This window comes from Leptodactylus fuscus, chromosome 1, assembly GCF_031893055.1.
Source record: "Leptodactylus fuscus isolate aLepFus1 chromosome 1, aLepFus1.hap2, whole genome shotgun sequence".
Taxonomy (NCBI): Eukaryota; Metazoa; Chordata; class Amphibia; order Anura; family Leptodactylidae; genus Leptodactylus; species Leptodactylus fuscus.
Genome location: NC_134265.1, coordinates 314365866 through 314373365, shown reverse-complemented (window position 1 = coordinate 314373365; position 7500 = coordinate 314365866). Strand labels below are relative to the sequence as shown.

At 52.7% G+C, this 7500-nt stretch overlaps 1 non-coding gene across 1 annotated transcript in view; it reads left to right on the top strand.

The window, feature by feature from the left end:
* TRNAV-UAC (transfer RNA valine (anticodon UAC)) overlaps window positions 1-22 on the top strand; it is a 73-nt gene extending 51 nt beyond the window's left edge. Inside the window, exon 1 of the tRNA in view lies at window positions 1-22. This exon is cut by the window's left edge and continues 51 nt beyond it. This is a non-coding gene — a tRNA (tRNA-Val).
* The last annotated feature ends 7478 nt before the right edge of the window (window positions 23-7500 follow it).

Here is a 7500-nt window from a genome sequence, read left to right as displayed (position 1 = left end):
GGTTCGAAACCGGGCAGAAGCAAAACGTAGCAGCTTTTTTTTTCGGAAATCGGGCCATACGTGCTCTTCAGACTCGTGTGCTAGACCCCAGTCCTTTCGCTTGCTTGCAAAAGCAGCAGTGTGTATCTCGTGCCAGTTTCTGTAGTTTAGTGGTTATCACGTTTGCCTAACACGCGGAAGGTCCCCGGTTCGAAACCGGGCAGAAACATGTACTTGCGGTTTCTTTTCTTGAAATCGGTCCATACCTGGTCTTCACACCCTGCTGGCAGACCACAGTCTTTTCGTCAAGTCCTTTCGCTTGCTTGCAAAAGCAGTAGTGTTCATCTCGTGTCAGTTTCTGTAGTGTAGTGGTTATCATGTTTGCCTAACACGCGAAAGGTCCCCGGTTCGAAACTGGGCAGAAACATGTACTTGCGGTTTCTTTTCTTGAAATCGGTCCATACCCAGTCTTCAGACCCTGCTGGCAGACCACAGTCTTTTCTTCAAGTCCTTTCGCTTGCTTGCAAAAGCAGTAGTGTGCATCTCGTGCCAGTTTCTGTAGTGTAGTGGTTATCACTAGAGATGAGCGAACACTAAAATGTTCGAGGTTCGAAATTCGATTCGAACAGCCGCTCAATGTTCGTGTGTTCGAACGGGTTTCGAACCCCATTATAGTCTATGGGGAACAGATACTCGTTAAGGGGGAAACCCAAATCCGTGTCTGGAGGGTCACCAAGTCCACTATGACACCCCAGGAAATGATGCCAACACCTCTGGAATGACACTGGGACAGCAGGGGAAGCATGTCTGGGGGCATCTAACACACCAAAGACCCTCTATTACCCCAACATCACAGCCTAACAACTACACACTTTACACACTCAATACCACCTCTCTGACAGTAGGAAAACACCTTGAAACATGTGTATTTGGCACTTGCAGTGAGGAGAGCTTGTCACCAGCAGTGAATTTGGCCCTTGTAGTAAGTTGAGGTTGGCACCAACATTTGTTTTGAAAATCAGGGTGGATTGAGCCTCTAACCAGCAGAGTTTGGGCAAATTCATGGTGGAGGGAGCCTCTAAAAACCCCAGTTTGGACCAATTCATGGTGGAGGGAGACTCTAAAAACCCCAGTTTGGACCAATTCATGGTGGAGGGAGCCTCTAAAAACCCCAGTTTGGACCAATTCATGGTGGAGGGAGCCTCTAACCAGCCCAGTTTGGGCAAATTCATGGTGGAGGGAGCCTCTAACCAGCCCAGTTTGGACCAATTAATGGTGGAGGGAGCCTCTAACCAGCCCAGTTTGGACCAATTAATGGTGGAGGGAGCCTCTAACCACCCCAGTTTGGACCAATTCATGGTGGAGGGAGCCTCTAACCAGCCCAGTTTGGACCAATTCATGGTGGAGGGAGCCTCTAAAAAACCCAGTTTGGACCAATTCATGGTGGAGGGAGCCTCTAAACAGCCCAGTTTGGGCAAATTCATGGTGGAGGGAGCCTCTAACCACCCCAGTTTGGACCAATTCATGGTGGAGGGAGCCTCTAAAAACCCGTTTGGACCAATTCATGGTGGAGGGAGCCTCTAACCAGCCCAGTTTGGGCAAATTCATGGTGGAGGGAGCCTCTAAACAGCCCAGTTTGGGCAAATTCATGGTGGAGGGAGCCTCTAACCAGCCCAGTTTGGACCAATTCATGGTGGAGGGAGCCTCTAACCAGCCCAGTTTGGGCAAATTCATGGTGGAGGGAGCCTCTAAACAGCCCAGTTTGGACCAATTCATGGTGAAGGGAGCCTCTAAAAACCCGTTTGGACCAATTCATGGTGGAGGGAGCCTCTAACCAGCCCAGTTTGGGCAAATTCATGGTGGAGGGAGCCTCTAACCAGCCCAGTTTGGACCAATTCATGGTGGAGGGAGCCTCTAACCAGCCCAGTTTGGGCAAATTCATGGTGGAGGGAGCCTCTAAACAGCCCAGTTTGGGCAAATTCATGGTGGAGGGAGCCTCTAAACAGCCAAGTTTGGACCAATTCATGGTGAAGGGAGCCTCTAAAAACCCGTTTGGACCAATTCATGGTGGAGGGAGCCTCTAACCAGCCCAGTTTGGGCAAATTCATGGTGGAGGGAGCCTCTAAACAGCCCAGTTTGGGCAAATTCATGGTGGAGGGAGCCTCTAACCAGCCCAGTTTGGACCAATTCATGGTGGAGGGAGCCTCTAACCAGCCCAGTTTGGGCAAATTCATGGTGGAGGGAGCCTCTAAACAGCCCAGTTTTGGGCAAATTCATGGTGGAGGGAGCCTCTAACCAGCCCAGTTTGGACCAATTAATGGTGGAGGGAGCCTCTAAACAGCCAAGTTTTGGGAAATTCATGGTGGAGGGAGCCTCTAACCAGCCCAGTTTGGACCAATTCATGGTGGAGGGAGCCTCTAACCAGCCCAGTTTGGACCAATTCATGGTGGAGGGAGCCTCTAAACAGCCCAGTTTGGGCAAATTCATGGTGGAGGGAGCCTCTAAAAAACCCAGTTTGGACCAATTCATGGTGGAGGGAGCCTCTAATTAGCCCAGTTTGGACCAATTAATTGTGGAGGGAGCCTCTAACCAGCCCAGTTTGGACCAATTAATGGTGGAGGGAGCCTCTAACCACCCCAGTTTGGGCAAATTCATGGTGGAGGGAGCCTCTAACCAGCCCAGTTTGGACCAATTAATGGTGGAGGGAGCCTCTAAACAGCCAAGTTTTGGGAAAATCATGGTGGAGGGAGCCTCTAACCAGCCCAGTTTGGACCAATTCATGGTGGAGGGAGCCTCTAAACAGCCCAGTTTGGGCAAATTCATGGTGGAGGGAGCCTCTAACCAGCCAAGTTTGGACCAATTCATGGTGAAGGGAGCCTCTAAAAACCCGTTTGGACCAATTCATGGTGGAGGGAGCCTCTAACCAGCCCAGTTTGGGCAAATTCATGGTGGAGGGAGCCTCTAAACAGCCCAGTTTGGGCAAATTCATGGTGGAGGGAGCCTCTAACCAGCCCAGTTTGGACCAATTAATGGTGGAGGGAGCCTCTAACCAGCCCAGTTTGGGCAAATTCATGGTGGAGGGAGCCTCTAAACAGCCCAGTTTGGGCAAATTCATGGTGGAGGGAGCCTCTAACCAGCCCAGTTTGGACCAATTCATGGTGGAGGGAGCCTCTAACCAGCCCAGTTTGGGCAAATTCATGGTGGAGGGAGCCTCTAAACAGCCCAGTTTGGGCAAATTCATGGTGGAGGGAGCCTCTAACCAGCCCAGTTTGGACCAATTCATGGTGGAGGGAGCCTCTAACCAGCCCAGTTTGGGCAAATTCATGGTGGAGGGAGCCTCTAAACAGCCCAGTTTGGGCAAATTCATGGTGGAGGGAGCCTCTAACCAGCCCAGTTTGGACCAATTAATGGTGGAGGGAGCCTCTAAACAGCCAAGTTTTGGGAAATTCATGGTGGAGGGAGCCTCTAACCAGCCCAGTTTGGACCAATTCATGGTGGAGGGAGCCTCTAAACAGCCCAGTTTGGGCAAATTCATGGTGGAGGGAGCCTCTAAACAGCCAAGTTTGGACCAATTCATGGTGAAGGGAGCCTCTAAAAACCCGTTTGGACCAATTCATGGTGGAGGGAGCCTCTAACCAGCCCAGTTTGGGCAAATTCATGGTGGAGGGAGCCTCTAAACAGCCCAGTTTGGGCAAATTCATGGTGGAGGGAGCCTCTAACCAGCCCAGTTTGGACCAATTCATGGTGGAGGGAGCCTCTAACCAGCCCAGTTTGGGCAAATTCATGGTGGAGGGAGCCTCTAAACAGCCAGTTTGGGCAAATTCATGGTGGAGGGAGCCTCTAACCAGCCCAGTTTGGACCAATTAATGGTGGAGGGAGCCTCTAAACAGCCAAGTTTTGGGAAATTCATGGTGGAGGGAGCCTCTAACCAGCCCAGTTTGGACCAATTCATGGTGGAGGGAGCCTCTAACCAGCCCAGTTTGGACCAATTCATGGTGGAGGGAGCCTCTAAACAGCCCAGTTTGGGCAAATTCATGGTGGAGGGAGCCTCTAAAAAACCCAGTTTGGACCAATTCATGGTGGAGGGAGCCTCTAATTAGCCCAGTTTGGACCAATTAATTGTGGAGGGAGCCTCTAACCAGCCCAGTTTGGACCAATTAATGGTGGAGGGAGCCTCTAACCACCCCAGTTTGGGCAAATTCATGGTGGAGGGAGCCTCTAACCAGCCCAGTTTGGACCAATTAATGGTGGAGGGAGCCTCTAAACAGCCAAGTTTTGGGAAATTCATGGTGGAGGGAGCCTCTAACCAGCCCAGTTTGGACCAATTCATGGTGGAGGGAGCCTCTAAACAGCCCAGTTTGGGCAAATTCATGGTGGAGGGAGCCTCTAAAAAACCCAGTTTGGACCAATTCATGGTGGAGGGAGCCTCTAATTAGCCCAGTTTGGACCAATTAATTGTGGAGGGAGCCTCTAACCAGCCCAGTTTGGACCAATTCATGGTGGAGGGAGCCTCTAACCAGCCCAGTTTGGACCAATTCATGGTGGAGGGAGCCTCTAACCAGCCCAGTTTGGACCAATTCATGGTGGAGGGAGCCTCTAAAAAACCCAGTTTGGACCAATTCATGGTGGAGGGAGCCTCTAAACAGCCCAGTTTGGGCAAATTCATGGTGGAAGGAGCCTCTAACCAGCAGAGTTGTGGGAAAGCAGGGTGGAGGGAGCCTCTAACCAGCAGAGTTGGTGGAAATCAGGGTGGAGGGAGCCTCTAACCAGCAGAGTTGGGGGAAATCATGTTGGAGGGAGCCTAGTATTAGCAGAATTGTGCAACGCTTATGGTGGATGAGTATGAGGATGCGGAGGAATTGGAGAGGTTGAGTACAGACATGGAGTTTCATGTTGGGGTGCTTTACACAGGTGGGCACAAAAATGAAGGCTCTATCCAGTGGTGGTTCATTTTTATCAAAGTGAGCCGGTCGGCACTCTCAGCTGACAGACGGGTGCGCTTGTCAGTGATGATGCCACCGGCTGCACTGAACACCCTCTCAGATAGGACGCTGGCGGCAGGACAGGACAGCACCTCCAAGGCATATAGGGCAAGTTCAAGCCACAGGTCCAACTTCGACACCCAATACGTGTAGGGCGCAGAGGGGTCGGAGAGGACAGGGCTGTGGTCGGAAAGGTATTCCCGCAACATGCGCCTATACTTCTCACGCCTGGTGACACTAGGACCCTCCGTGGCGGCACTTTGGCGAGGGGGTGCCATCAAGGTGTCCCAGACCTTAGACAGTGTGCCCCTCGTTTGTGTGGACCGGTGAGAACTTGGTTGCCTACTGGAGGAACTGCCCTCCCTGCCGCCAACGTCACATGCTGGAAACATCTCCATCATATTCTGCACCAATTGCCTGTGGCAAGCATTGATGCGATTGGCCCTCCCCTCTACCGGAATAAAAGACGAGATGTTGTTTTTATACCGGGGGTCAAGGATAGCAAAGATCCAGTACTGGTTGTCCTCCATGATTTTGACAATACGCTTGTCGGTTGTAAAGCACCCCAACATGAACTCAGCCATGTCTGCCACAGTGTTAGTTGGCATGACTCCTCTGGCCCCACCGGAAAGTTCAATCTCCATTTCCTCCTCATCCTCCATGTCTACCCATCCGCGCTGCAACAATGGGACGATTCGAAGTTGCCCGGAAGCCTCCTGTATCACCATCACATCATCGGACAACTCTTCTTCCTCCTCCTCCTCCTCCTCCTCCTCCTCCATTAAACGCAGTGAAGCGGACAGATGTGTGGACCTACTCTCCAGCTGTGACGGATCGGATGCTATCCCTAACTCCTCTGTGTGATCTGAGTTATCCCTGATGTCAATCAGGGATTCTCTCAGAACACACAAGAGCGGGATTGTAAGGCTCACCATCGCATCCTCAGAGCTCACCCTCCTTGTGGACTCCTCAAAGACCCGTAGGATGTCACAAAGGTCTCTCATCCATGGCCACTCATGGATGTGAAACTGAGGCAGCTGACTTTGTGGCACCCTAGGGTTTTGTAGCTGGTATTCCATCAAAGGTCTCTGCTGCTCAACCACTCTATTCAACATCTGAAACGTTGAGTTCCAGCGTGTGGGGACGTCGCACAAAAGCCGGTGTTGTGGCACATGCAGGCGTTGCTGGAGAGATTTTAAGCTAGCAGCGGCTACTGTCGACTTGCGAAAGTGGGCGCACATGCGCCGCACTTTCACCAGTAGCTCTGGAACATTGGGGTAGCTCTTTAGGAAACGTTGCACCACTAGGTTGAAGACGTGGGCCAGGCATGGAACATGTTGGAGTCCGGCAAGCTCCAGAGCTGCTACCAGGTTCCGGCCGTTATCACAAACGACCATGCCTGGGCCCAGGTGCAGCGGCTCAAACCATATTGCCGTCTCATCGAGGAGGGCATCCCTCACCTCGGAGGCAGTGTGCTGTCTGTCCCCCAAGCTGATCAGCTTCAGCACAGCCTGCTGACGTCTACCAACGCCAGTGCTGCAACGTTTCCAACTCGTAGCTGGGGTCAATCTAACAGCGGAGGAGGAGGCGGTGGCGGAGGAGGAGGCGGGTGGCGGAGGAGGAGGCGGGTAGAGGAGGAGGAGGAGGGGGGTGTTCTTCTCGTGTCCCTGCCAGGAATGTTAGGCGGGGAGACGAGGTACACCGGGCCAGTTTGGGAAGCAGTCCCAGCCTCAACTACATTCACCCAGTGTGCCGTCAGTGAAATGTAGCGTCCCTGTCCGCATGCACTTGTCCACGCGTCGGTGGTCAAGTGGACCTTTGTGCAAAGCGCGGAACTAAGGGCCCGCCTGATGTTGAGTGACACGTGCTGGTGCAAGGCGGGGACGGCACACCGGGAGAAGTAGTGACGGCTAGGGACGGCATAGCGAGGTGCCGCAGTTGCCATCAGGTCCAGGAAGGCGGGAGTTTCAACAAGCCGGAACGCCAACATCTCCTGGGCCAGCAGTTTAGCGATGTTGGCGTTCAAGGCTTGCGCGTGTGGGTGGTTAGCAGTGTATTTCTGCCGCCGCTCCAATGTCTGAGAGATGGTGGGTTGTTGTAAAGAAACGCCTGATGGTGCCTTTGATGGTGCAGGAGAAGGAGATAAGACAGGACCAGGGGAGGATGAGGTAGAAGTCAACAAAGTGGCGGAGGCAGATGAAGTGGTGTCCTGGCTCGTCCTCTGGAGTGCATCGCCAGCACAGTCAGCAGTGGCAGTGGCAGAGGCAGAGGCAGAGGCAGTGGCAGTGGCGTGAACGGCAGGCGGCCTTTGTCCTGCCGTTGCTGCCTGCCACTGATTCCAGTGCTTGGATTCCAAATGACGGCGCATTGAAGTGGTGGACAGGTTGCTCTTCTCAGAGCCCCTAATCAATTTCGAGAGGCAAATTGTGCAGACAACACTATATCTGTCCTCGGCGCATTCCTTGAAAAAACTCCACACCTTCGAGAAACGTGCCCTCGAGGTGGGAGTTTTTCGGGGCTGGGTACGAACTGGAACATA